The 21,874-nt window shown below is 56.7% G+C and overlaps 1 long non-coding RNA gene across 1 annotated transcript; it reads left to right on the top strand.

The window, feature by feature from the left end:
• The first annotated feature begins 10,615 nt into the window (after nt 1–10,615).
• Nucleotides 10,616–15,479, top strand: LOC120642787. Its single transcript, XR_005662740.1, has 2 exons — nt 10,616–10,852; nt 14,479–15,479. It is a non-coding gene; the product is annotated as an uncharacterized LOC120642787 (long non-coding RNA).
• Nucleotides 15,480–21,874: the final 6,395 nt, after the last annotated feature.

Raw genomic sequence — 21,874 nt, 5'->3', positions numbered from 1 at the left:
TGCGGAGGCGGTCAGCATGGTGCTGGTCGCCGAAAGGATGGAGCAAACTTGCCAGGGGAGCTCCAAGGTCCTGTTGGCCAAGGATGGTGAGCCGGACCCCGGACACGGGGGCCCGTCAGCCTCACCCCAGCTTGAAGGTCCGGATCCTGCACAGGCAGGTCCGGGGGAGCCTCATCCTAGTGGGAACCCAGAACCACTGGGGGCCCAAGGGACAGATGTGGTGGACAAGGGCGAGCCGGACCCGGGTGCTAGGGTCCGGACCGTCCAGAAGCCAGTCTACTACGTCAGTGAAGTCCTCCACGAGGCAAAGGCCAGGTATCTTGAGACGCATAAGCTTATCTATGCAATACTTATTGCGTCCAGGAAACTGCGCCACTACTTTCAAGCACACCGAGTTGTTGTAGTGACCTCTTACCCATTAAGAGCGATCCTACACAACTCCAACGCCACAGGCAATATCGCCAAGTGGGCAGCAGAGCTGGCAGAATTCCAACTGGATTTCCAGCCACGCCATGCGGTCAAGAGCCAGATCCTGGCTGATTTCATAGCGGAGTGGACTCCTTCCCCAAGCAACCCTGGGGGTCCGGTCATAAATGCTGGACCCCCGGAGCCGGAAATCAGGACACCAGTCTTCACCGAGCCTCACTGGACACTCTTCTTTGATGGGTCCGCCCGGGGCTGGTGTGGTCCTCATCGACCCAAACGGAGATCAGCTGAAGTACATGGTGCACCTTGAGTTCAAGGCCACCAACAACATGGCGGAATACGAAGCTCTGATCTTCGGCCTGACGCAAGCCCTCTCATTGGGGGTCCGGCAGCTTCTGGTGAGGGGGGACTCCCAGCTAATCATCAAGCAGGTCCGAGGGGATTGCAACTGCAACAATCCCCAGCTCGCGGCATACCTCATACACGTGAGGAAGCTCGAGAAGGACTTCGACGCCTTGGAACTGCAACACGTTCCCCGCGAGCACAACTCAGCAGCAGATGATCTCTCTGCGAGAGCATCTACCTGGGCATCTGTGCCCGAGGGTGTCTTTGAAAGACGGCTGCTGAAACCTACCGCCCAGCCTGCCGAGCCGGGTGAGGGGGATCAAGCTGGCACCTCGAAGCTAACGGTCCCGGCAGCATTCCACCTATGGTGCCCGACCAGGGCTGTGTGTTCTGTTGAGGAACCTGGTGACCTCACAGAGCCACCCCCACCTGCTCTGGGAGCTCCCGATGCATGGATCTCCGAGATCCGGGACTACCTGAAGGATAACATCCTCCCTGATGACGATGTGTCCGCTGAGCGCGTAGTCCGATTGGCTAAACGTTACGCGGTGGTAGAAGGGGACCTCTACCGCCGTGGCGCCAACGGTGTCCTCATGCGATGCATTTCCCAGGGAGAGGGCCGCGAGTTGCTCGCGGAGATCCATGGAGGCGAGTGCAGAAGTCATTCCTCCTCTCGCACGCTTGTTGGCAAGGCCTTTCGGCATGGCTTCTACTGGCCAACAGCACTCCAGGATGCGGCTGGGCTGGTAAGGTCCTGCAAAGCATGCCAGTTCCATGCAAAACAAATACACACCCCAGCTCAAGCTCTGCAGATGATTCTACCCTCATGGCCATTCGCTGTGTGGGGTGTGGATATCCTGGGGCCTTTCCCCCGGGCTGTCGGCGGATACCGGTTCCTCTATGTCGCCATCGACAAGTTCACCAAGTGGCCGGAAGTTACTCCTGTGGTGAATATTACTAAGAAATCAGCAGTCGCATTCCTCAGGTCCATTGTGTGCAGATTTGGCGTCCCAAACCGCATCATCGCGGACAACGGGACCCAATTCAAAAGCAGACTCTTCCAAGAGTACTATGAGGACATCGGCATCCAGCTATGCTTTGCGTCCGTAGCACATCCCCGCAGCAATGGACAGGTTGAGAGAGCGAATGCAGAGATCCTCAGGGGACTTAAGACCCGCACCTACAACTGCTTGAAGAAGCATGGTGCCAAATAGGTTGACGAGCTCCCGTGTGTACTATGGGGCAACCGGACCACACCCAGCCGAGCCACCGGGGAGACTCCGTTCTTCCTGGTCTACGGGGCTGAAGCATGCCTTCCCCCAGAAATTCACCTGGGCTCACCACGTGTCCAGGCTTTTGACGAATCCATGCAGGAGCAGCTGCGGTGCGACGACGTGGACTTCGTTGACGAGCGAAGGTGGCGAGCAGCAATCCGAAATGCACGCTACAACCAGGCGCTCCGGCGCTATCATCAATGGTTCGTGCACAGTAGGGAGCTCCGGGCTGGCGACCTCGTCCTCAGACGGATCCTGAACCGAGCGGGGCTCCACAAACTCTCCCCCAGCTGGGAGGGGCCCTTAAAGGTTACAGAGGTATGCCGGCCCGGATGCGTTCGCCTCGCCACAGAAGACGGAGTGCCGCTGCCCAACCCATGGAATATAGAGCATCTGCGTAAGTTTTACACCTAGGCAGAGCAGGGAAATAACTTTTTCTTTGTAATAAGATAGAGTTAGCGTGCGGTCCAGAGCGGTTGGGGGCTACCCTCGTAAACCCGACCTCTGGCATCCATCGCACTAGCGGCTAACGCGCGGCTCAGAGCGGTAGAGGTCCGACCTCGTAAACCCGGCCTCTGGCATCCATCGCGCAAGCCATGTACATCGAGATTGCAAAGGAAAGATTTTCTCCTAGTTCTGTCTTTGTGTCAAGGTTAAATTACGCATTTCGATTCTCGGAATTTTCGCTTTTTCTAACCCCCGCGGGACCTCTACTCTTGTTGCTGCAACTAAGATCTGCATTGAGCTGCTGGACTGCCGTACAGATCCGGACCCTCTTGCTGCTGGAGAGGGGTCCGGATCCCTAGGGACCTACTCTGGGGAGCGGGTACTTGTTTCCTGGGGTGGTTCGGAGCCCAGTGTAGCCGCTTAGCTGGTTCCGCACCCAAAAGCCTGCACACTCCACCACCCTGTAACGAGTGCTCTAGTACCTGGAGCCGGATAATTAGGGGCCCGGACCTCGTCCCAGCTCAAGAGCTGGCTTCCTAAATCCAACACGGCATGTCCAGCACTATATCTCAAAGGATCGAGCACAGCAAAGTGACCTCACCCACTGCTGCGAAGGGTCTGGGACGGTGAAGCCAGGTCCGGAAAGATCGTGCTGTTTCCTGGAGTGGTCCGGAGCCCTGCGTAGCGCCTTAGCCTGGTTCCGACCCTAAGCCTACGCACTCCTCCACTCTGTAACAAGCACAGAGCTACCCGGACCTGTGCATCTAGAGCCCTGGACCTGGTACCAGCCTGGGATTGGTCAGGAAAGAGCCCCGCGGGTCTGTTACTAAGCTATAACTTTGAAGTGGTACACAGGTTAAAACCTGGCTGGTGGTGGTCAGTCTCAAACCATTGAGCCTACCTACCAAGGGGTCCGAGTATCTGCTTCAAAGCTTTCATGCAGGATAAGAGCCAGTCTCGATGGTAGAAAGACTCATAACAACCGAGTCTCTCTCCCAGGGGGCCCAGGGCATCCGCTTTGTCCCAGACATCATGGATGAATTCTGCATGCGTCAAATAGCTAAGTTGCAGCATCGTTGCTACTATATAAGCAAACTTGATTCTTCTATCTGTACTCCTGTATACTACACAGGGAACAAGGCGCTTGATCGTCTTGCAGGCTATGCAGCCCTATGCCAAGGAGGTCCGGAGTATCTTCTACGGCTCAGATGGCAGACAGGTCGAAGCAACTGAACCTATCTGCCAGGGGGCCAGGGCGCCGGGGTGCTGCATATTGCAAATCAACAACTGACAAACAGCTAAGTTGAAGTTTTTTCTGCTTCAAAAATTTCAGCTAGTACAAGTTTGTTACATAATGCAAAAGAAAAAAGATACAATGCCCAGCTCAAGGGTCTGCAGGCTCTCGCTTGAAGTAGGCGGCGACGAAGTCAACGACCTCCTGCACGCTGTCCCGAGCGGCGGCCTCCATCTCCGCTACAGGGCCATCCACCACGGGCGCCAGAGAGATGGTTGGGTCGTGGCTCCGGAGGCAGGTCAGGATGTGCTCCGCCACCAGCCGGATCAACTCGCGGCCCTCGGTTTCAAGCTGACCAGCATGGACTGGCCCTAGGCGCTAGAGCCTATCCGAAGCAGAACTCAACACCGGGAGGGCGTCAGCTATTGAAGCTGGCGGCTCCGCCACCTGGATCGGGCTCAGACCAAGTGGCACCAACGCCAGGCTCGCCTCGGTTGCCCAGTCAGCAATCCGCTGGGCCTCAGCGCGCTGGTCTTCCTGGTGCTTCCGGACCGCCTCCCGGACCGCCTCTTGCACCCGGGTGTCCAGGGCCGCCTTGGCCACCTCCACCTCGCGGGACCTCTCCTCGAGCTCACGGGACCTCTCCTCGAGTTCGCGGGACCTCTCCTCCAGCTTGGTCTCCCTCTGCTCAGCCCATGCCTTCAGCTTCTTGAGCGAGTCTCGCTGGCGCCCGAGCTCCTTCTCTATGCCGGTGGCGTGAGCCTCCCGCTTGGCGAGGGACTTCCGGTCCTCCTCCAAATCCGCCTCGTCGGCAGTCAGCTGGCGGGCCCTCTCCTGCAGTTGTTCACGCCATCCCTGCAGAGTCGCAGAGAAGACGTCGAGCTCCTGCCTCCGGACCTCGAGGTCCTCGCTGCGAGTCTCCAGCTCTGACTGTTGGGCTGCGAGGTGGGCCTCGAGGTCAGACCGTTGAGCAGCAAAGCCAACAACCTCCAAGGTGAAGTCCCGCTCCCACTGCGCCAGGGATTTCTCTCGGTTTGACACCGCGAACTCTCGGTCAAACACCTTCTTAAGGTTGGCTCGGTAGGCCTCTTGGTCCGCCTTGAGCTTTGACCGAGTTTCCGCGGCGTGGGAGGCTTCAGCCTTCGTATGCGCCTCCAGACGGGTGTGCTAATCGGAGAGGCGCTGACGCTCGCTCTCCAGAGCAGACCACTCCCGCCGGAAGGCCACCTCGGCAGAGGAGGTTGCCTCCTCGATCGAACGCCGAACTCGCAACAGCACCTGAGGAAGCGGAGTCGCATCCTCCTCCGGAAGTTGAAGCTGCAGGAGCCGCCTGCCAAAAACCACCTCCAACTCCTCCTCTGCGGCAGGACCGGAGCTGGAGGTAGGGGCTTCTGCCGCGGCACTTGTCTCCGGCGCCTCTGCTGCCGCCGAGTCGGGCGCGGCCGGGCTCAGCTCCGGCGCCTCTGCTGCCGCCGAGTCGGGCGCGGCCGGGCTCAGCTCCGGCGCCTCCGCTGTCGCTGAGTCGGGCGCCGCCGGACCCAGCTCCGGCGCCCCCGCTGCCGCCGAGTCGGGCGCGGCCGGGCGCAGCTCCGGCGCCTCCGCTGCCGCCGAGTCGGGCGCCGCCGGGCCCAGCTCCGGCGCCCCCGCTGCCGCCGAGTCGGGCGCGGCCGGGCCCAGCTCCGGCGCCCACGCTGCCGCTGAGTCGGGTGTGGCCGAACCCAACTCCGGCGCCCCCGCTGCCGCCGTGGCGGACGCGGCCGCGTCGGGTGCGGCTGCGCCCTGCACCGGCACCTCCACCACCGTGTCGGGTGCGGCTCCGCCCAGCACTCGCGCCTCCGCCGCTGCGGCGTCGGGGGCCGTGGCGCCCAGAGCCGGCTTTTCAGCCACCACGGCATCGGGCGCGGCTGCACCCAGTACCGCCGTTTCCTCCACCGTTGTGTCGGGTGCGGCTGCGTTCAGTATCAGCGCCTCCACCGTCGCCGCGTCGGGCGCGGCTGCACCCAGCACCGGCGCCACCGCCGCCGCCGCCGCACTGAGCACTGCGGAGTCTAAAATTGGCACGCTAGTCAGCTCCATGCCACGCACCATGGGGATTGGCACAGGACGCCGTACCTGAGGGTCCCGCACCTGCTGCCACCGTCGCTGTCGACGCCAGGGCCGCAGCCGCCTGGGCACCTGCCAATGTGCCAGCGACGGTAGAGGAACCGCTGGGGCGGGAAGCCCTGGTTGCAAAGCAGAAAAGCCATCAGAAGAGAAAAAAACAGAGCACCGGCACAAAGGAGGAGAGTAGAATGACACTAACCCGGAAGTACCGGGGACCCAGCGTCCCCGGAGCCCGGGCCTCTTCTCCTGCGGTTGCTCCCGCTGCTGCTGTCCCTGTGGCTGTGGCATGGGCGCAACCCGAGGTCGCACCAGTTGCTGCTGTTGCCGCCCGCGTGCCTGCTGCCGCTGCACTTGCGGCTGTTCTTGCTGCTGCTGCTCCTGCTGTCGGCGGGAAGAATTCCTTGGCGGCGATGGTGGTGGTCCAGTCGCGCCAGAGGACCCGTGGGGGCCGGCAGCCCGGGAGCTACCCTGGCCTGCGCCCTCAGAAGACCTCTGGCGCTTCGCGGCGGGCTCCGAGACTAGGGTCCCGTCGCCACGGAGTAGCCTCCGCCGGCCTGCGTCTCCCGATGACGCACCGGAGCTGCTCTGTGCCCGGCTGGAGCCGGCCGCGACCGCACTGCTAGCCGCGGCCTGCTTCCCCTTTGTGGTGGCACCGGACCCCGCAGCGCTCAGCGTAGCCTGATCCCCGGACGTGCCAGGGATCCGGAGCCCACGGTTCGGGTCACCTCCGGTCTGCCGTGGGGCCAGTCCCCCGTCGTCCAGGGTTGGCAGGGTAGCCAGCACCGCCACCCTCGCCGGGTCCTCGCAGAGGGGGACTATGCTCTGCGGAAGGATCAGGTTCTCCGGGATGAAGGTGTCTCCCGTCACGTTCCGCACCAGGACCTCCAAGGCCTCCTGGGTCAGGTCGCTTCCCTCCCCGCGGTGGGTCCTGCTGCAATCGTTGAGGCCGGTGAAGCTCCACGCCGGACGCGGCCGCTGCTTCAGGGGGGCGATCCGGCGCTTCACGAAGTCGCCGAGCACGTGCCATGAGGAGAGGCCGCTCTCCGCCAGCGACCTGATCTTGTCCAGCACGGAGTCGAACTCCGGCTGCAGCGACGGCTTGGCCCTCCAGGATGCTTTGTCGGAGGCGGGCCCCGCGGTCGGCAGGGCAAGGCGCTCGTTGGCTTCGGTGGTGGCGATCACCCAATCCCTGCGCCACTCCTCCCACCTTCCGCCAGCAAGGCCGGGAATGTAAGGAGTCGGCAGGTCGCTCCTTATCTGAAAGTAGTACCCTCCCACTTCGTCCCTGCTCCTTCCGGACCTCACCAGAATGAAGAAGTAGCGGAAGAGGATGACGCAGTGACGCACTCCCACGAACATCTCGCATAAATGCACGAAGATGGACGCCAGGAGGAGGGAGTGGGGCGTCAAATGCTGAAGCTGGAGGCCGAAGTCTTCCAGCAGCAGCAGTAAGAATGAAGAAATTGGCAGTCCCACGCCGGCGGAGACGTGCGAGGTGAATAGCACGAACTCCCCGGCGCGGAGGTTGCCAAGGGGAACCGAGCCTGCTCGCACCCCCCAGCCGGTCTCCTGAGCACTCCACCCAAGCAGGCGGCGCACTGTGTTCAGCTCTCCCTCGGTCTGGAAGCGACGCGGATGAACAAGGGATGCCATCTCTTGGTGGAGTGAGAAGGGTGCCTGTGTAGGGGGGAGAGAAGGCAAAAGGGCGCAAAGGCTGGAGGAAGAAGACGAATGCGGGAAAGCAACCGCGGAATGCGGTGCGCCCCGTTATAAAGCCTGACCCAACCGGCGCGCCCCGGAACCGTCGCCGAAACTCAAGCGACGCCCGCGCCTAGAGTTAACCGCCCGCTCCATGACGTGGGGGCCCAGGCCCACCTGTCAGGGAGAGCGGGTAATCAACGGAGGTGTGAAAAGGCGGGATCCGAACCGTCGCCCGCGCGCGTGGAGCAAGGCGGAAGCTGGGCTGACGTGCGCGCATTAATCGCATGCGTGGCCGAGCTTTTCGGGAGCTGCGCCGGTGGTAAATGATCCGTTTACTCCGGCCACAACAATGCCGAACGTCGCGCGTGTGACTAGGTGAACCACTGATCGTGGGGCCCAAAGTCAGTAAGCCGTTGCGATGTGATGAGGCAGCAACCAACCCGACGGGTAGTCAAAGCCGGTCAAGACCCCTGCAGAAAGGAACTTCAAGCTATATAGAGCCAAACCGCAGAAGTGGCCCCACCTGTGGGTTCGTACCTCCCCCAAGGTGGGCCCGGGGGCCACTGTCGGTACCCTGTAACAGGGATACCCACTCTTACTGCAGCAAGGCAGGACCCGCGTAGTTATCCGTAGCTGCGCGGGAAAGACGGAGTAGCCAGGCCCCACAGGCCAGGCTTTTCCCTCACCAGGCCAGCGGCCCCGGACCGTTCCCCGCCTGAGGATGGGTCCGGTGACGCCACGTGTCTCTAAGGAAGGGAAGCTCCGAGCTGACCGCCGAGGCCTCGGACCCCCAGAGGGGTCCGGGACCTCCTGCGCCCGTCCGGACTCCCCTCACCGTGTAGGGGTCCGGAGCCGCCTCGTGTCCCGGAGACGCGGGATCGTGCGCGAGTCTTCCGCAGGAAGACTCGCCCACCTGCCGCATTTAATGTGGTGGACAAGGCGTGCTCTGCCGCCGCGGTACGCAAGACAGCCTTGTCAGGCCTCGCTGAGCACCGCGTATTACCAAGGAGCACAGTGGAGCAGCCTGTGCCGCAACCGCGCAGAGCCCGCTTGCAGCATTAAATGGATACGACAACACGACGCTTTTCCATCATGCCGCCTACGCCGCAAGCTACACCGCCCGGTTAAGCAACATGGCGAGCGATGCCACTAGCTACGACAGGCCCGACCTGACAAGACAACGCCAGGACATGATGGACGAAGGGCTCCGGGAGCAGGCAAGAGAATCCAAGAGAGAGATCTCCTTTGCCTGCGACGCCATAATGTATGAACAGTGCGTTATTTTATACTGCATCGTCGGACCCACCTGTCGGGGATCCAACGGCTGTGTACGCGCCCCCTTGAGATATAAAAGGGAGGCGCTCGCTATACACAGGACAATCCAGACTGACTCTAGCTCTCGCAACCTTCTCACTCTTGTGGGAAGGCAATACAACACACAGTGGACGTAGGGTATTACGCTCCGGCGGCCCGAACCACTCTAAATCCTGCTGTGTTCCTCGTGTTCTTGAGTGAGACCGATCTAAGACTAGCTACCCCCTGAGTATACACCCTCTGGGCTAGGGCGGGTGCCTTCCGCCACCCGGCTGTGGTTTGCAGCACCACGACACTGGCCAAATAATAAGATAATAGATATAAAGTAAGATGATTTCTTGCATGCACATGCATTTTTCAAATAGAGTAAGATGACTTGTTTTTTGGAACAAATTTTGAATCCTAGCGTGATTTGTTTTCTGTGATAGAGGAAGTATGTTATAAGGGTCTGTTTGCTTTGCCGCCTACGGCGCCGCACCGCGCCTAAGGCGCGGCGGCCGATTCGGCCGCCACACCTGCGGCGCGGAAGGTGTGGCGCGGTGCGGCGCCGTAGGCGGCAAACCAAACACGCCCTAAGTTTCTCGTTTAGTTTGCTAGTTTAGAGCTCGAGTGCTATTCTATTTTATGCATTATTGAACTTGTAGAATCTTGTTACTGCTTCTTTCTCCTGCAACTTTCTTCAAAAAAAAAATCCAAAATACTTTTCCACCGAAAATCGCGGCCACGGACAAGGGTTGGGTTCCTGAGTGTACGGTGAAGATCCAACTCCTACAGTGCAAGTGCGCAACGCCAAGGCCGCCGTGCCTCAGATGGACATGCTATTTGCTATAGGACTTGGGAGTCGAGAGGAGGAGCATCTTCTCAGCATCTCCAACAGACTAGTCTATTTGGTTAGATAAAAATGAAAATTTGCAGCAAATAATGTCATCCAACAGACTAGCTATTTGCCTCGCTTAGCTATCCAGCTCGGTATCCCCTGCCTTCCGTTGGTTATATTTTTGCCTACGGCGATCCACTCGCTATCCCGCGTGCTCCCGCCCCTCCGGCGATTGCGCGTACTCCTCCGCCCTGGTCGAGTTCCCGCCGGGGAGTCCGCGCCGGTCGTGGCCAGGGAGTCCTCGTCCCCGCCGGGAGTCTGCTTCGGAGAGTCCTCGTCCCCGCCGAGAGTCCGCGCCGATCCGAGGAATCCGCGCCGGGGAGTCTATGCCCATCGCGCTGCTCGCCAAGTCCGAGGAGGAGGTGCCGCTCGCCGTCACCAAGGCCCAGGCACTATGGAGGAGGACGGACGGCTCTTCTGTTTCTGTCCCATCCTTCAGCGCGCTGCCGTTCACGTCGTGTAGTTCCGGTCTCGGGCCGGCGGCCGGCTACTTCACCGGTCCAGCGAGCTGATCACTCTCCAACGGGCAGCCGCAGCAGGCCTCGCCTCCTCCGACTGAGAAGATCAGACAGAGAAGGAGGCCATGGATGGGAGCAGGAGGAGGAGAGTAGATAACATTGTGGGCTCACGTGTTGAGTTGGATACGAAGAGTAAAATTTAACTTGGCTGTTTGGTTCCCTCACCCTTTGAAAAGATAAATAGTTAGTTAAATGGTTAGTTAAATGAGATTTGACTAGTCTAATTTGGCTAATTTCTTGGAGATGCTCTTAGATAGGCGACAGCCAACGCAGATGAGACCTTTGATGCACTTCGTCTTGTGTGCTAACCTCATTGCAATCTTGCTGACTTCTGTTCTCTCCAACTCGTTTCTCAGTTTGAGGGAAAAGCTATAAATCGCTCGGGCGTTTCTCGCGGCGCCAGCACTCGATTTTGTAGCCGTCCATTTCTGTGTTGACTTTTGTCCTGCGCGTTGGATACAATCTGGTGGGGTTTCTTTTTCTTTTGTTACTGTGCTGTGGGCCCCTTTTGTCAGCATCTGGTTTTATTTGTTGATTTTCTGGAGACGCTCCAGTTTACTTTGGAGTGTAGTTGGTGAGCCCTGGTTTCCACTCTCTCGTCGCAGTCGCTGAGGTGAGGCGCCCAGATGAGACAAATTCCTCCATATTTTGCTCTTGATCCCGTAGAATCGTTAGGGTTTGCTCTTGATCTGTATTTTTTGGTTCGTTTGATGTTCAGATCCCATTTTTCCGGGCGGATTCATCCTTTAGGGTTCGCGATTCAATTATTCCTCCCATTTTCCTTCTGGATCTGTTGTTTGAATTTATTTTGGTATTTTGGAATTCGCTGTATCAGCTGTGCTTCATGGTTTAGGTGTGAGAACCGCCCAATTTGATAATATTATAAACGAACCGCCGGTCATTATCATCCAGTTGAGAGTTAACACGTGCTTGCCAGAGCGCGTGCCACGTGTTATCCCACATCTAGAGACACGAATAACCGACACGTCATTCATCCAAAATAATATCAAATCCGGTAGTCCCGGTATGTGCTCCAACATACGCTCAGGATTCAGCATATGCACATACCGTTTACAAACGAATACATCGCCAAATAATCCACAAAGAGCAGTTTTATAAAAAAAAATAGAGTTCGAAACTTAATATTACAAGTTCAATATATGTGGGTTTCAAGCTTCACTTACAAGCCTTGGGCTCACGATAGTCATATTAAACAGAAACATAAAGTTTATTGCATTTACATGCTCTCGCGAAGCTTACGATAAAGACTTACTAAGGTAATGATGCCTTGCTCAAGGACAACATTACAGCCACCACGACCTACTCTTCCCCCGCGTTTGGATCAGCGGGGTAGAAGTGGCCGAACACCACTTCGGGCTCACCTGCAACTAGGTTTAGAAAGCAACCTGAGTACAAAAGGTACTCGCAAGACTTACGCGATTACATAAACAAGGATCATGCAATGGCTTAAGTAAAAGCTTTAAGGTTAAGTAATTATTGCATAAGCATGAGCTTCCTAGAATATCTCCTAGCAAAATTAATTAGTGTTGCCCGAAACCCCCAAATAATTTTATTTGATTAAAAGAGTAACATAATAATCAATAGATCATTGACAAGACATGATTCCAAAACCAACAATGCCGGAACTATCTAAGAGGAATTCGGCGAACCAAGAGCTTGCTCATATCCGAGAGCGCGGCAATTCAAATTGAATATAACCTTGCAAGGGTGTACTACTTTATCCACACGACGCGAGGACCATGCGACTCACCCAACCGATCACGACGGGCAAGGGGGTACTCACGTCAACCGTTCCCAACAAGGCTCGATCATTGAACCTCACACCTAGATTACGAGTAGAGACTTAGTTCCACCAGGGACATCTCTAAACTTTCCTACACATAGGTCCACCTGGGGACACACTAAGCCTCTCTGCATAGCCCGTAGCCACGTATTTGGGACTGCACATCAATGATCAAGTCAAAGAAGGTAATTGGCTCATCCGTTCCATTATATTGGATATGTGGTAGCACGAAAATGTGCTCAAGGCCGATGGCATCCACTCGGTCCTTAATCAATCCAAGCGGACTATGTCCATGTGACTTCATTCTCTAGGACCTCCTATTACGCTTGAATCTCGATACTACCAAACTCTTAACAACCCAACCGAACCAGTGCGATCAAGGTTAAATGGTAAATGTGATCCTCCAAACCATTCCTGTCTAGCAAGCAATAGAAGTATTCTAAGCAGGGCTAAGCATCTAGTCAAGTTAAGTAATTAAATAACTAACATGTGGCAAGGACATGGTTAAACAATTCAAAGAAGGATAGTGCATCAAAGGAGGTACAAAAATGCAATACATACATACTACTTATATAAATAGCCCATCAATCCCCAAGTGGAATAGCTACACTAAATCAGATTAGATAGGTGCAAGGAATATGCTTAGCTGCTTCCTTGGTTAACTTCGGGTTCGACCACGAACGGGACTCCGGGTTCAGGCTCCACGGACTCGGTGGGCTCCACGGGTTCGTTCTCCGACGGCTCGGTCACTAAAATGCATGAATGCGATGCAAGAATTAAGAAATGAACTAAACAGCAAGCATAAATCATGAAATAATTTGATCATGCATAAGACATCACAAAGAACTCATGAAAATTGGTTGTGCAGTAAAAGCATTTTCCTATAAATAATCATAAATAGATCAATTTTCAGCTACTCTAAACAAGATAAAACAGAAAAGGAATGCAAACTAAACTAAACAAATCCAAGAAAATTATCTTAGATACTAGGAATGAAGAAAATCTAACAAAACTGGTTTTACTATTTTCTCAATTTCCAGCAAAAAGTTCTATATTAAACCATTTTCAGATAAAGCATAAGTAAACAAGCTAAAACTTTTATAAACAGCAAGGAAGCATGTAAACAAGTTGCACCACTGAAAACTACACCTCACAAGGAGTCTAACAAAATTTGGTTTGGCATTTTTAGAATAATACACAAATAAATAAGCATTAAACTCACTTTTGCAAAATAAAACTATAGATAAATCTACAGCAAAGTAACATGCAAAACAATATTTTTCTTGAGTAGATCTCAGCTAGAGGAATCCAACAAAATAAGTTTCATAATTTTTGGAGCTATACATGAATTTCTACACATTTTGCATTTTGCAGACAAATAAATCCTAAAGATACCCTAGCAAAACTGCTAAACGCACCCGGATGCCACACCCGCAGGCGCTGACGGGTGGGGCCCGCTGGCCAGCGGCCCACCAGCCCGAGTCAAGGCCAACCAGTGGCCTTGACCCGCGGCGGGGCGCGGCCACGGCGCGCTGGTGCGCGCGGTGCGCGCGGACACCGCGTGCGCGGCGGCGCCGGCGGACGGCGGCGTGACGAAGCAAGGCCGGAGCAGGCCAAGGGAGGCGCGCACGGGAAAGAGGAGGAGGCGGCGAGCATCACCGGCGGGTTGGACGGCGGGGAACGACGGCGGACGGGCGGCGCGACGAGCAGAGGCGGCGGCGGGCGGACCGGCGCGGTGGCGGGCCTGTGCAGCAAGGGATGAGGCCGGGTCAGGAGGGAAATCGAACGAGGGCAGGGGGAGATGCTCCCCGCGCAAGGAATCGGCGCGGCACTCACCGAGGGCGGCGAATCGACGGCGGCCGACGGAGCCCGGGGGCGGCGGCAATGGAGAAAGGGAAAAGGGCTAGGGTTTGAGGGGGAACGGGGGCCGGTCGTGCACAGATAAGGAGAGGGCGAGGGGAAGAGCGAAGGGCGGCACGGCTCGCGAGGATGGCCGGCACGTGGCACGGAAGCCGGGGTTGACCGGCGGCGGCGACGCGTGCGCGCGGCGCGCGGAGGAAAACAGAGAGAGGAGGAGAGGGAGAGGCTGACAAGCGGGCCCGGCGTGGGATTTTTATTTTCTTTTCCTTTTTTTTGGGCTGTGACATTAGGTATGTTGATTTTAGGTTCCCCATTTCTATTCCTCAAGTTGTTTATTTGAGTCGGATCTTCCATTTCTCAATCTAAATCCATTTGGTTGGTTCTGTGGCTACAGATCCAGCTTGGTTTGTGATATGTGTGTTCACCCACTTGAATCATAGTTGGACTTGAATGTTTATGTTTAAGGTTCATTTGAGGATCATCTTTTATAATTCTCTTTTCCCTTTGTCAAGTCGTTGCTTGAGGGCAGGATGGGGCTGAACTGCTAGGACCATGCTGACAAGAACCATTTGCAGGTCTGCCCATCTCCAAGGGCACCGGTGTTTCTGCAGTTTGGCCTGGTGAACATCAACTTCATCACTTGTGGCTCCGCTGCACAGGAGTTGCTCAAGGGTTTGCTGGGAGGCTTAGATGCCAATGCAATTTTTGGTCAGCTCCCGAGGATGTTGGCCTTCAGTATAGGTTGAGGCCTGATGTACCAGTGAGTTTCTTCATATTTTTTTAGGCATGTGAGCTCTTTCATCTCCTCTTATAAAGTCTGAATGAGTGTTATTTCTATATTGGAATGCAAATGCAATAGTGAAGTAATTCTTGCTTTGAACTTCTAATCACTTTAACTTGGTCTGCTAGTGGTTAATTGCTACAACTACTTGCACACGAGCCTGATCCATTTTGTAGTCAATCATAACATTGCTTAGTTAAATCCTTTAGCTCTTATTTCACTGGATTGACACAACAATAGCTACCGTGTTTGTCAGACCACATCATTTCACAAACCTTTATTCAGTTTGGCTCAGCAAATTAGCAGCTCAGCATTTCAGCTTGAATTGTCATCCTGTTCTGTGCTTTTGTGCATGTCGACATAGGAGCAACAGCTCACTCTTTTTAGCGTCTCATTTTTCCTTTTTGCCATCTTGTGCATTCAAGATAGACTATTCAATAGCTATTGGCTAATCATTGCATTGGATTTGTGCTAATTCTTCTCAAATTTGTGCTATCTTTTTTATATATGGAAATATAAGTAGTATAATCTTTATGTATATTGGAAAATTTTAAATCTTAAACTATGCAATCAAGTTAGTTATTATATAGATGTTTATAATTGTATTTTAGTACTTACAGTTCAATCATATAAAAGTTACAGTGACTTCAAACTGTAATTCATATGTAATGGTGGTGTAACATGTTCATATATTTGTCCTTGGCCCATGATTAGTTGAAATTTTCATATCTGTGTTGTTTCATTCAGTCCAAACTATTTTGGCAATTGACTGAACATAGAAACAATGTTATCATTATATTTGCAAATTTGTCATTTGCATCTTATGGGTTTTGAACTTTCAATCAAGCCAAACTATGTATACTTTGACTGCCATAGAAATAATCTTAACTTCTATCATCTGTCCATTCAGGATTCACTTAGGACTCAAGTTATGTTTATGACTATATGAATATGTATATTTGTCATTTTCATATGTGGGGTTTCACACATTTAGATAAACTATTTGTTATTTGACTAACCATAGAAATATTTTGAGTATTTGAGTTTTTTTCATTTGATATTTGTATTTTTTGGATTTCAATTAAGACCAATCTATTTTTTTTGACAGGCCATAAAAATGGTTTGAATTTTTTTGTTCATTGCATCTGTATGGATTGACTTGTGTCGGTGTCCCGACCCGGGGGCATGGATCCCAACTAGTAAATGCTGCGTGTTTCCTCGTCCCAGATGATGATGCAAGAGGCAATCACAGTAACGCACGGTTTTATCCTGGTTCCGGCCGCGGGGCCGTACGTCCAGCAAAGGGGGTGTGCGAGGGCACTGTATTATCTTGCACCCGGAGTGCTTGTAGTAGGGGATACAAGCGAGGCGAGAGAGGGAGGGAAGCTCCCAAGTCTCTGCTAGGAGTGGAGTCGGTTGAGATGAGTGCTCAGTAGTGCTGAGAGTTCTCTTGGGAGATAGAAACCAGAGAGACCCAGCAGACTAGAGTCCAGTTAGAGCCTAGAGACGCTTAAAGGGGGTCCGCCTCCTCCTTTTATAGTCACAAGGAGGGGGCGGCGTACACGAGTGTAGGGCGCGGAAGTCGTCGTTTTCCCCCGAATCGCGGGTACAGTGGTCGAACACTGTAGGAAGTACACTGTGGGAAGGCGGCGCGCGTTGCTGTTGTCCTGGATTTCGTCCTTGGTCCCGCGGGGATGGCGCCGGTCGTCCTGCAGTGCCCCGGCGGTAGTAATGGCGCGAGTCGGCCCCGGACCCCCTGGTCGGAGTGCGGGTGTGCACACTAGAAGGTCCGGGGGACACGTGACGTCGCCGGACCCCTTCCTCAGTGGGGGGCGGGTCCGGAAGGTCGGCGGGAGTAGTACCGAGCCTGTCTTGTCCAGCGTCGTAGGTCCCAAGGCGCTGCTACAGTGTCCGGGATGGCGGAGTGGTGACCAGAGTCAGCGGATGGGACCCCGGTCACATCTACTGTGGGAGTGGCGGCCTGACGCCGCCCGTCCTTTGAGCCGTGGTGGAGCGGCTGGCTTTTAATGCCTTCGTACGGCGAGCGGTTGGGCGGCGGGGCTGTTTGTCCCTTGTGCCGAGGGGTGGCCTCGAGCGAGGCGGAGATGAGTCACCTGCTCGAGGGCAGATCCGCTACCCTCGAGCGAGGCGGAGATCGGTCACCTGCTCGAGGGCGGATTCGCTACCCTCGAGCGAGGCGGAGATAAGTCACCTGCTCGAGGGCAGATCCGCTACCCTCGAGCGAGGCGGAGGGTGTCCGGCGGGCCCGAGAGGGACCCTCGAGCGAGACGGAGATCGTTCCGCGGGTTCGAGGGGGATGCGAATGGGCCGCCCGCTGGGCTTCTTTGAGTCCCTTCCTTTCTTCCGAATGGGAGGCAGGTCGTGGGCCTTTGTGAGCCCAGTTACTTTAACAGGTGTTTTGTGTTTTTAAAAGCGGTCTTAGTACCCCAATTAGGGTGTCCCTAATTGTGATACCCGACAGTAGCCCCCGAGGCTTTGGTTGAATCAGTAGGTTCGGCCAAAGGGTGATTCGGGGATTTCCCTTTTGACGTGATCTGTCAATGTCGCGCACCCGCCAGACGCGTCTGAGCACCAGCCCGGCGGATGTGACAACACGCCGGTCGGGATAGTACGCCCGTGGGGGGAGTGCTTCGAGGCGCGTGCCTCTTTGTTTGTTTGTTTGAAGGACAAGACGTGTCCGCGCGCTGAGGGGGGCCAGGGTGATGGTAGCGCCCGCTGCTTGGCAGCTGGTGCTCCCATCGCGCTGTCCAGCACGTAGGGCCTTGACCCCGGCGTTCCTGGTCGTTTTACGGTGTGCCGTTCGAGGGTATTCGGCCAGAGCCGATGCTGCACCGCTTAGCGTCCAGGGGATCAGCTCCGCTTTATTTTGCATGGTGATGTCTTGGCACGGGGACCGAGGACATCCTTTGCTCGTGGAGCGCCGCTTCGTCACGGGCGATACAAGCCTCCGCTCTTTGACAAGCTTGAAGCTTTGTGCCCGGCGCAGCTATAAATAGAGGTCGTGGGGTTCCCTTTCTTCTCCAGCCTCCCGACTCTTTCTTCCAGCATTGCCTAAATCTTGTAATGTTTCCTTTGCCTTTTTGTGACCGGCCCCCAAATGGGGTGGCCTGGCTTTTTTAGGCTTTTGGCGCTAGAAGAATGCTTGCGAGCGGCAGGGGAAGACCGGAGTGGGCGTGCGCTCCATCCCCCAGGCTCAGTGGGATCAGCAGAAGAGCATTGGGCCCGTGGGGTCATGCTTCTGTGATGTCCCCTAGCCTGAAGGGGGATGGAGGCGCCTGACCATGGCGTTAGCGCCAGGTCCGGCGGCTGTTTTTCGCATCGTCCCCCCTGGCGACAAGGTTGCTCTCGGGGAGATGGTGCGGAGGGCGCCGTCCGCCAGCTCGACCCCCCGCGTGGTCTTCGGTGGAGGAGACGCTAGAAGAAGGCTTGCGAGGAGAGCGTCCCGCTGGACCTGTGAGGTCTGGGGGCTGCTTCTCGCATCCCTAGCAGCCTCGCTGTTGCGTCAGCTAGGGGCTCGGTGCCTTTCTTCGTCGCTCGCTCCTCCCCAAGACAGGAAAAATTGCCACGTAGGTGGCAACGTGTTTGTATCTTTCGATGGCTTCGCGCCGGTGACCCTTTGTAATCTTTATTTGCATTGAGCAATAAAGTTCCCTTTCTCCTCTGCGGGGAGGATCCCCGAGGGTATAGGGATGTACATAGAGTCTCGACCCTCGAATATGTGTGAAGTCACCTTCGCGGGGGCGCGTCAGCGCACCCGCGGGTGTAGCCCCCGAGGCCTTGGAGGAGAGTTTGTGCTCGTCCAAGGGCTATAAACATTGTCCCGCTGGGTAGCTTTACTGGGATGGCCGTCCAGCGTCTTTTTCAGCCGCATCAGCACTTTTTCAGCCGGCCTCGGCACTCTCAGTGCTGGTACAGCGATCCGGCGTTCAGCTTTAGCCGTTAGGGGAACGTACGCTAATAGCGGTGGGTTCGGTTTACACGTGGAGCTTCATAAGTGACGGTTGTCGATTTATTCGAGGGTGTGGTTTTGAACCATGGTGTGCGAGGAGCCCCCGAGCCTAGGCCCGTGTGAAGGCATTCAGGGGAAACCCTCGACTTCGACTACGACCCTCGTCGCCCTTCCGCAGGGAGGAGGGGTGAAGTGCACAATGCTACCCATGCCCGGGCTGCGAGCTATGGCTGCTTCAGTGAGCTATTAGCGGGTTGTTCAAGCGGATGTCCGTGCCCCGTTCGATAGGGGTCGGCTCGTGGTCCGTAGACACGTCCTATAAAGCGCTTGCGAGGGTTCGCTAGGCGGGGCTCGGACCCATTCGATAGGGTCCGAGGGCTCGATGCTCTCCCTCGATGGGATCCCCCTTCTAGGCACCCTCGACTGGCCTTGAACACTACGTAGGATGTCTCGAACTCCGCGTTCGAGGGTAGCTTGTACGGCACATCCCTGCAGTCCCTGACTCTGGTGATCTGGGGCGCCTGTCGAACCCCCTGAAGGGCCAGGCTTCGACCCCCTGATCAGTAAGGCCTCGAAATGCGATTCCTTCGAGGGTAAAGGGACCCTATAAAGGAATATTCCGTCGTGATCTGAAAACGTCGCAGAGCCGTGAGCCACACGCGTGCGGGTCTTCCGCCGGTAGCGGGCGACGTGGGCGCGCCTTTTCAGGCGTCCGCCTCGGGCAGACGAAGCGGCGTGGGCGGCGACTGACGGATGGGATAGCACAACAGTCGCGCCGCGCCCGCCGGTTACCGTGCCGCATTTATTGTTGCGTGCGCGTGTGGGAGACTCCGCGGTCGTGGGGCCCATCCGTCAGCGATAGCAAAATCTACCTCATTCAATGCGGTAGATTAGGGCCATGGCCGTGGATGCGCCCGTCATGGAGAATAAATATGAAGAGAAAGGGGAGATTCCGGGTTCACCTGGCCATTTGCCTTCATTCTGCTTTGCCTTCTCCGCCTCCCCTGCATCCTGAGCCCGCAGCCAAGAGCGGAAGGAAGAAGAGAAAGGAGAAAGATAGAGAGAGAGAGAGAAGGGAGAAAAAAGCACCTTAGCCATCCAGAGCTTTCGCTCCCACATTCCCCTTCGAATTGAAGACATGTCGGACATCCAGGAGCCCTTGCCGTGGGGGAAGTCCTCCGCCACCGTGGCGGTCCTGGAGCAGCTGGTCGCCGACCGGCTGCTGCCACGGAACCCAGACTTGGGAGCGCCGGCGTGGATTTCCCCGCACCCGGACGAGACCGAGCCGAAGCCCCCGCAAGGCTACGTCGTGAGCTTCGTGCGCCTCCACGAGCGAGGCTTCGGCGTTCCCGTCAGCAGGTTCATGCGGGCCTTATGCGACTACTATGAGGTGGAGCTGCACAATTTCAGCCCCAATTCCATCTCGCAGGCGGTGGTCTTCGTTGCCGTCTGCGAGGGGTACCTCGGCATCGAGGCCCACTGGGACCTCTGGGTCCATCTGTTCCGCGGTGAACTCTTCGTTGAGAATGCGCGGAACCAGCCGAGGCGGTACGCGCGCGCTGGTGGCCTGACGCTCCACGTCTGCCCGACCCGGAGGAACCTTTACATCTCGAGCAAGATGACGACGAACAACGCCGGGTGGAGCCGAGGGTGGTTCTACCTTCGGAACCACAAGGACGCGCTTCCGGCGTTCACTAACAAAGTTCTCCGGGAGCGACCGCCGAAGTGGGACTGGGGGGTGTCGCCCCCAGCGCAACAGGCCAAGCTCGAGGGCCTCACCGACGCGCTGGTGCGTCTGGTGAAGAAGGGGCTGACGGCGGCGGCCGTCATCGCGAACTTCCACCGGCAGAGGGTTATCCCTCTCGTGGAAAGGGCCCTGCGGATTTTCGAGCTCACCCCCGGAGCAAGGTTGAAGGCCCGAGGACGTCGAGCAAGCTTCTCTCCCACACCAACGCCGCCCGGAGGGCGAAGTACGCGGTGGCAGAGTTCCCCCAAAATCCTGCAGATCTTTGGAGGATCAAGATGCGCCCCGAGCCGGGGTATATTTCCTTGGTAAGTTTTGGCTTCGAACTCGTCGTGCGTCGCATAGTTCCCCTTTCCTGACCCTGTCTCCGGTGCGTTTTACAGGGGTTGAGGTGCGGCACCTCGAGGCCCCCAGTCCCAGAACAGCGCCTGATTAATCGCCTCCACGCGGAGAAGATGAAGAGGCGGAAGGACGCGGGGGAGACAAAGGCCGAGAGGAAAAGGAAGAGGAAGGCGAGGCACGACAAGGCGTGCAAGCTTGCTCGCGCGGAGGGGAAGCCGCAACCCGCCACACCCGAGTCCTCGGAGGAGGACGAGGAGGAGGCCTCGGATGCCGAGGACCATGCTCCGAGGAGGGACCGGGAGGGCGCGAGCCCTCCTCCGTTCTACCTATGGGACGAAGAAGAGGGAGCAACCGTGGCGCCAGAGGAGCCGGGGGCCGTAACGGGGTCATCGGCGAATCCCTCCCTCGAGGGTGCGGCGCGGGAGTCATCCCCGCCGGCGGCCGTCGAGGAGACGCCCGCGCCCCAGGTGCTGATCCGTGGCGACGAGGCTGCGGCGGGAGAGGAGTCGTCCGTGCTGGCAGCCTCGAGCCACCGGGCCGACACGAGGGGGGCGCCTTCGGGGCAGTCTTCGAGGGACGGCTCGATGCCCCGGGCTTGAAGGAGCGCCACGAGGAAGCGGAGCATGAGTGCTCGATCTGGGTAAGCATTTTGGATTTCGTTTTTTGTTACGTATTTGGTGGATTTCTCGATTCTGCTCAACTTGCGTCTCTTGATTTCCAGCCCCGGGGCCGTTCCCAAGGATGCAGTGCGGCTTGCCCCGGCCAAGGCTCTCAAGACCGGGGCACGCAGCACTCCGCACACGGCGCCGCAGCCCCAGCCCACCGTGGATCTCGAGGCGGCGGCAGCTAGGCTACGGGAGGCCGTGGCGCAAGGGGCCCAGGCGGTGCAGCAAGCTCGGGCACAGGAGGAGGAGGGTGATGCCGGCCAGAGCGACGCCGGCCATCGTGGTGCCGAAGCGGCTGCTCAGGCGGCCGATGCTGGCGAAGAGGCCGGGCAGGGCGACGCAGACAGCGCCGCCCATCCAGATACGGAAGGAGAGATCGGTGGGGGCGCGCAGGAGTGCCCTGCCGACCGTGTGGAGGAGACCCTTGTCTTCGAGCCCTCAAGGGACGAGGGCGGGGGCGTCGCAGAAG

This window comes from Panicum virgatum, chromosome 1K (assembly GCF_016808335.1).
Source record: "Panicum virgatum strain AP13 chromosome 1K, P.virgatum_v5, whole genome shotgun sequence".
Taxonomy (NCBI): domain Eukaryota; kingdom Viridiplantae; phylum Streptophyta; class Magnoliopsida; order Poales; family Poaceae; genus Panicum; species Panicum virgatum.
Note: the sequence above shows the minus strand (reverse complement) of the source record. Positions and strands in the feature narration are given on the sequence as shown.